The following is a 7,640-nucleotide window of genomic DNA, read 5'->3' on the forward strand; positions in this document are numbered from 1 at the left end:
TGGTCCTTCCTTTTTATTAGCAGCTCTGATACTTCCTTTATTTACCATTTTCATTCAGCCCCATGCAAATCATACTTCAGATTGGGATCTGCGTGGGATAAGAAGTTCCATAGGACACCCAAATCTGCTCCCCTTTAAGTCTTCCTAGTGTTTGGGTTAGGAAGTTGGACCATAAGAAAGGATGAGCACCAAATGATGGAGGCCTTTGACTCTGGTGCTGGAGAAGACTCCTGTGAGTCCCTTGGACTGCAAGGCCACCCAACCAGTCAGTCCTAGAGATCAACCCTGACTGCTCTTTAGAAGGTCAAGGACTTTGGCCACCTAAAGAGAAGGAAGGACTCCCTGGAGAAGAGCCTCATGCTGGGAACGATGGAAGGCAAAAGAAGAAGGGAACGATAGAGAATGAGGGGGATGGATGAAGTCACTGAAGCAGTTGGCGTGAGCTTAAATGGACCCCAGAGCATAGTAGAGAAGGCCTAGAAGAACGTTGTCCATGGGGTCGCGATGGGTCGGACACGACTTCGCAACTAACAACTTCTGAATCTCCAAACTGGATGTATCTGTGCTGTATTCAAAGTACAAGTCCTATTGTATAATTCAGAGGTCTTCAAATTTGGCAACGGCTCCAATGCTGGGGAGATCTGGGAGTTGAAGTCCTTAAGGGTCTTCAAGTTGCCATGTTTGGAGAAGGCTGATCTAACCAAAGAGATCCATGTCTTCTAGATTGGAGCAGCTGAAAGTTTCTTCATGGGCCCTTAGGAACTTTATAGGTTTAACCCAGCCCTGTCACACATTTGCACCATCCGATTAGTGAGTCATTAGTAGTGGGTCCCGATGGATGGGACACGACTCCGCAACTAACAACAACAACAACAACAACAACAAATTCTTATGTTGGGGCTCTGTGGGAATCAGCCGTTGGGAGTGACACTTAATTTCACTTACAAACTGTTGTTAAAAGTCTGTTGTTGGGGGAAGTGAGCAAATGGCCAGACCAAGGACCCAGCTCAAGGCAACCACAATCCCTTGTTGTGACCAGGGGGGCATTTGCCCAGGTTCGCCTGGTGCACCAGTTGCGTCCCTACCTGAACCGGGAGGCGCTCGCAACAGTCACTCATGCCCTTGTGACCTCATGACTGGACTACTGCAATGCGCTCTACATGGGGCAGCCCTTGAAGAGTATTCGGAGACTTCAACTCATCCAGAATGCAGCCGCGCGAGCGATTGTGGCTGCACCTCAGTACACCCACGTTACACCTATCCTCCGCGAGCTGCACTGGCTACCGATCGGTCTCCGGATACGCTTCAAAGTGCTAGTCGTAACTTATAAAGCCTTTCATGGTATTGGATCTGGGTACTTGAGAGACCGCCTGCTGCCAATTACCTCCCAAAGACCCATTAGATCACACAGGGTTGGCCTCCTCCGGGTACCGTCTACTAGCCAATGCCACCTGGCTACTACCCGGGGGAGGGCCTTCTCTGTGGCAGCTCCGGCCTTCTGGAACGAATTCCCCGCAGGAATTTGGACCCTCACTTCTCTCCAGGCCTTCCAAAAAGCCATCAAAACCTGGCTTTGCCGGCAGGCCTGGGGTTGATGAGTTCCCCTCCCCTCTCGACTTGTGTGGTTGTGTGATTCTTGCCTATTTTAATTATTTGTATTCTGTTCTATGTTCCCCTTTTCCCCTTTTTGAGTTGTTCACCGCCCTGAGTCCCTCCCGGAGAAGGACGGCATACAAATAATAAAATTCAATTCAATTCAATTCAATTGTTGAGATGGGCAGCTATGTAGAAATCAAATCATTGCATGAATAAAACCTTGCATATGCCGACCAACAATATCTCCAAGAGGAAGAATCCACTGGTCAAAATTTAGAGGCCAATCAGGCCTTGAACCACAAGTTGCTTCCCCCCCCCCACAGGGCATTTCACTTTCTCCAAATCTGTCCACTGAACCCAGCTCCCAAATTGGCTGCGGCCCAAAGAGCTCAGGGTCAGAGTTCATTGCTCTTAGCACAACAGCCCAGAGAAAATATTAGCATTGCCATCAAGGGCAGAGACTTTTTCCTCCCTCCGGCTGTTGATGTCTGATGTGCTCTTCAATACATAATTCCAGACTGATTTTCTTGGCTTTCTCCAAAATTGCCTTTTCCCCAAACTTCCTACTTTTTCTTTCTTTCCTTTATCTTTCTTTTTTCTCTTCATCCTTCCTTCCCTTCCCTTCCCTTTCTTTTTTCTTCCTTCCCATCCCAACCCCTATCCTTTCCTTTCGATAGATTCTTTGAATTTTTGTTGTTGTTGTTGCAAAGTCACGTCCAACCATCACAACCCCATGGACAATGTTCCTGCAGGCCTTCCTATCTTCTACCATCCTCTGGAGTCCATTTAAGCTCACGCCGACTGCTTCAATGACTCCATCCAGCAACTTCCTTCTCTTTTTCGTCCCTTTCTTCTTTTGCCCTCAATCATTCCCAGCATGAGGCTCTTCTCCAGGGAGTCCTTCTTCCTTCTCCTTAGGTGGCCAAAGTCTTTTGAGTTTCCTCTTCAGGATCTGGCTTTCTAAAGAGCAATAAGGGTTGATCTCCTCTAGGACTGACTGGCTGGATGGCCTTGCAGTCCAAGGGACTCAATGCAGGAGTCTTCTTCTCCAGCACCATAGTTCAAAGGCCTCCGTTCTTTGGCGCCCAGCCTTCCTTATGGTCCAAACTTCACAGCCATCCATTGCAACTGGGAAAACCGTAGCCTTGACTAGATGCACTTTTATTGGAAGGGTGATGTCTCTGCTTTTGTAGTCTGCTGTCTAGATTTGCCATCGCTTTCCTCCCCAGGAGCAAGCCTCTTTTAATTTCTTGGCTGCAGTCCCCATCTGCGGTGATCTTGGAGCCCAGGAAAGTAAAGTCTGTGACTACCTCCATTTCTTCCCCATCTATTTGCCAGGAATTGAGAGGGCTGGATGCCATAATCTTAGTTTTCTTAATGTTGAGTTCCATGCAAACTTTTGCACTCTCCTTCACTCGCATCAAGAGGCTCTTTAGTTCCTCTTCACTTTTCTGCCATTAGAATGGTATCATCTGCATATCTGAGGCTGTTGCTATTTCTCCCGGCAATCTTAATTCCAACTTTTTTTCCTTCCTTCCTTCCTTCCTTCCTTCCTTCCTTCCTTCCTTCCTTCCTTCCTTCCTTCCTTCCTTCCTACTGTCCGTCCCTCCCTCCCCTCCCTTCCCCTCCCCTTTAAGCTCAAGTTTAGAATGGATAACAGCTATACCGACACAGTGAGGGATGGGCCACAGAACAACCTTATATCGAATCATTGAAACCAGAAGTGCTGGAAGCTTTTAAGAGTAAACTGAACAAATATTTGCTCTCACCCAACACAGATGGGCTCGATCGACCACAGTCTCAATTTCTGGCCTTTAAAAACTCTCCAGATCCGTTGCTTCTGGTCATTTCTCCCAAAATATCACCCCAACTGTCAATGAAAACCAGTCCCCGATCCCCTATTGTTGACATGCAACTAGTTCTTGACTTAGAACCAATCCCTTAGCAACCATTCAAAGTTGCAACCCACCTGAAAAAAAAGGTACTTTTGGTGCGGATTCAAAGTTCCCACTGTCAAGTTTTCCAAGAAAAGTTGGGGCATTTGGCAACCATTTGCAGGGGTTTGGGTGGTCACGTGACCACTTTTTAGGCTAAAGGTAAAGGGTCCCCTCGTACATATGTGCTAATCATTCCCGACTCTAAGGGGCGGTGCTCATCTCCATTTCAAAGCCAAAAAGTCCGAAGACGTCTCCGTGGTCATGTGGCTGGCATGACTAAATGCCGAAGGCGCACGGAACACTGTTACCTTCCCACCAATGGTGGTTCCTATTTTTCTACTTGCAGTTTTTACGTGCTTTCAAACTCCTAGCTTGGCAGAAGCTGGGACAAGTAATGGGAGCTCACTCTGTTAAGCAGCGTTAGGGATTTGAACCGCCAAACTTTCTGATGGACAATCTCAGCATCTTAGCCACTGAGCCCAGTGCTTTTTAAGATGGTTTGGCAGAAAACTGGCCTTCCCTTCCCATTTCTGGCAAAATGTCACCCATTGGGAACCACTGGTTTGCTTAACAGTTATGGTATTTAATGACCGATGTGTGTGCAGAATAACTGCCACAAAAAACCATCACAAAATTGAATTGCTCACATAACCGACCTGCTTTACAACCATCACAACGTACAACAGCAATGGGCAGGCTTCATTATGGTCGTATGTCAAGGATGAAACGTTGAAGCATGTGCAACTCAATGTCACTGCTCTACTTTTTCGGTCCATAACCATCTCAAACTAGGAGGACATTAGGTTTTTCTTAATATTGGTATTTTAGGAGAGTCTAACCCCCAAATAGACAGCATACTAAAAAGCAGAGACTTTACCCTTCCAACCAAAGCGCGTCTAGTCATGGCTATGGTTTCCCCAGTTGCAATGGATGGCTGTGAAAGTTGGACCATAAGGAAGGCTGAGTGCCAAAGAATGGAGGCCTTTGAACTCTGGTGCTGGAGAGAAGACTCCTGTGAGACTTGTGGACTGCAAGGCCTTCTAACTGGTCCATCCTAGAGGAGATCAACCCTGACTGCTCTTTAGAAGGCAGATCCTGAAGAGGAAACTCACATACTTTGGCCACCTAATGAGAAGGAAGGACTCCCTGGAGAAGAGCCTCATGCTAGGAACGATGGAGGGCAAAAGAAGGGGATGGCAGAGAAGGAGGTGGCTTGATGGAGTCACTGAAGAGTTGGCATGAGCTTAAACGGACTCCAGAGGATGGTAGAGGAGAGGAAGGCCTGGAGGAACGTTGTCCATGGGGTCATGGTGGGTCGGACACAACTTTGCAAGTAACAACCAGAAACCTCCAAATATCAAAAACACAGCTGCTTTCATCTGGCTCCAGACACTGTCCAAATAAATAGGTGCCCTCGGTCGATCGATCCTGATGAGGAAATTACGCATGGGGGTAAACATTCAACCTGCAACCTGCAACCAGGCTTTTCGCAAGCTGCTGATCCCAACCCCAGGCCAGGGACATCATGGCCAGCTTGGGGGCCAAAATCCACCTTACAACCGTGGACTGAGATTCCATGTTTCAGCACTCACATGTCGAAGAATAAAAGCATGGAGGAAAAAAAACATCGGTCCAAAGGATTCAAACGTCCGGTCTGTCCAGATCGTCCTATCTGGAAACACAAATTGCCACTCAGAAAATCCAGAGCTCCAGAATTTAAAATAAACCCAGCAGCATTGTTCTATTTAGTGAGACCTGTCTATCAAGGCAACCTGGTCTACCCATGGATGGGACGGAGCACACTGCTTCTGCTTTCGCCTTTCAGCCCCACAATCCAGGAGCCGTTGCAGGCAGTTGCTTTTGCAACAAACTATTTTTGTGTCGAAATGATTTGTACCCACAAAGAAATAAGGGGAGATTAGTATAGAGCTGTTTCAAGCAATTTAGCTCTCATCAGCTAGCCTTTCTGGGATTCGAATCCAGGTTGCTTACATATTAGGTAGATGTGTTAACCTCTAAGCCACTGGTTCTCCTTGCTTTGTCAGCTATACCAGGGGAGACATTAAATGTTTTTTCCGGCGAGACCTGTCTATCAGGGCAACCTGGTCTACCCACATATTGGACAGAGCATACTGCTTCCGGCTTTTGCCTTTCAGTCACAATCTAGGAGCTTTTGCAGGCAGCCACTTCTGCGACAAACTATTTTTGTGTTAAATTTTTATTTAATGTTTTATTTCTGTCAGTAAATTTAAATTTAATAGGTAAAGGTTCCCCTTGCACTTATGTGCTAGTTGTTCCCAACTCTAGGGGACGGTGCTCATCTCCGTTTTAAAGCCGAAGAGCCAGTGCTGTCTGGAGACGTTCTCTGTGGTCATGTGGCTGGCATGACTAAACGCCGAAGACGCATGGACCGCTGTTCCCTTCCCACCAAAAGTGGTTCCTATTTTTTCTACTTGCATTTTTTACGTGCTTTCAAACTGCTAGGTTGGCAGAAGCTGGGACAAGTCACGGGAGCTCACTCCATTACGCAGCACTAGGGATTCGAACTGCCGACCTTTCTGATCGACAAGCTCAGCGTCTTAGCCTCTGAGTCACCATGCCCCTTAAATTTAATACCAGCAGCATTAAAAGCCCAGCACTAGTCCATGGGCCGAATTAATATGGCAGAGGAATTCAGGGATCGAAGCTGAAGTATTTGTGGTTCAGTTTATCCATCTTTTCACTAAGTGGCCTTAAGCATCTCACTCAGCGTCCATTCATCAGTTAGGAGAATCACAATGGTAGTCTACCTTATTGGGCTGTCGTAAAGAAAAGCATCCCTTAGAAAAATCAGTATAAAATAATGGTAGTACGCAGAGTGTCCTTGACTTACGACCACAATTATATTTCTGTGGCTAAGTGAGACAATTGTTAAGTGAGTCTTGTGCCTGAATTTTGACCATGTGGCCATGGGGATGCGGCAATGGTTGTTGGCGTGAAAAAGAGTCCCAAGTCATTTTTTTTTCAATGCCGTTGCAACTTTGAATGGCCACTAGAAGAACTGCTCTAAGTCGAGGACTCTCTGTGGAGGCTGGATCCAAAGCTGATTGTCTGATCGTCCAGTCCAAGGGCTCACGCAGGGCTTCATCCATTTTCACTAACTGGAAGCAAATATGATGGGGACCCTCCAGTGAGGGTATCTGGGCGTCCTGGGGCCTTAGACCTGTGCTGGCCACAGGGGGCACAGAGAGCCTTCTCTGTGGGCACGTGCGCCATCACCAGCTGGTCTTCACAGGTGTCGGAGTGCCAGAAAATGGCCTGAGGACAGCCCGAAAAATGGCCAAAAAACAGGCCGGTTTTGGGCTTTTTCAGGCTGTTTTTGAGCCATTTTCAGGCCGTTTTCCAGGCTATTTTTTGCCCCAAAATGCCCAGAAAATGCCCCCAAAACAGGCCATTTTGGGGGGCTGTTTTTGAGCCATTTTCCGACTGTTTTAAAGCCATTTTGCAGGCTGTTTTTAGGACATTTTTTGACTCAGAACACCCAGAAAATGGCAAAAAACAAGCTGTTTGTGGGAGGCTGTTTTCAGTCCATGGGGGGGGGGGGGGGGGGGCTGTTTTTGAGCTATTTCCAGGCTGTTTTCAGGCCATGTTTTACCCAAAAACTGGCCAAAAAACAGGCCATTTGGGAGCTTTTCCAGGCCATTTTTGGGAGGCTGGTTTCAGGCCGTTTTTGAGCCATTTTCCGGCCATTTTCCAGACTGTTTTCAGGCCATTTTTCCAGGCCATTTTTTGAACCAAAACACCCAGAAAATGGCAAAAAAACAGGCCGTTTTGGGGTTTGTTCTGGCCATTTTGGGGGGCTGCTTTCAGGCTGTTTTTGAGCCATTTTCAGACCATTTTTCAGGCTGTTTTCAGGCCACATTTTGCCCCAAAACGCCCAGAAAATGGCCAAAAAACAGGCATGTGCATGCCAGCCAGCTGGTCTTTAGGTTTCCGGCACTTTGGCGCACGCAAACGGACATGTGTTCCGGTTTGGGCAGTCAGTGCTGAAAAGGTTTGCCATCGTTGCCTTAGCCCCGAGACTACGAGAGTGAGGCTGCTTTCCCGTCTGTTTTTAAAACAATGAAG

This window comes from Thamnophis elegans, chromosome 14, assembly GCF_009769535.1.
Source record: "Thamnophis elegans isolate rThaEle1 chromosome 14, rThaEle1.pri, whole genome shotgun sequence".
NCBI lineage: Eukaryota > Metazoa > Chordata > Lepidosauria > Squamata > Colubridae > Thamnophis > Thamnophis elegans.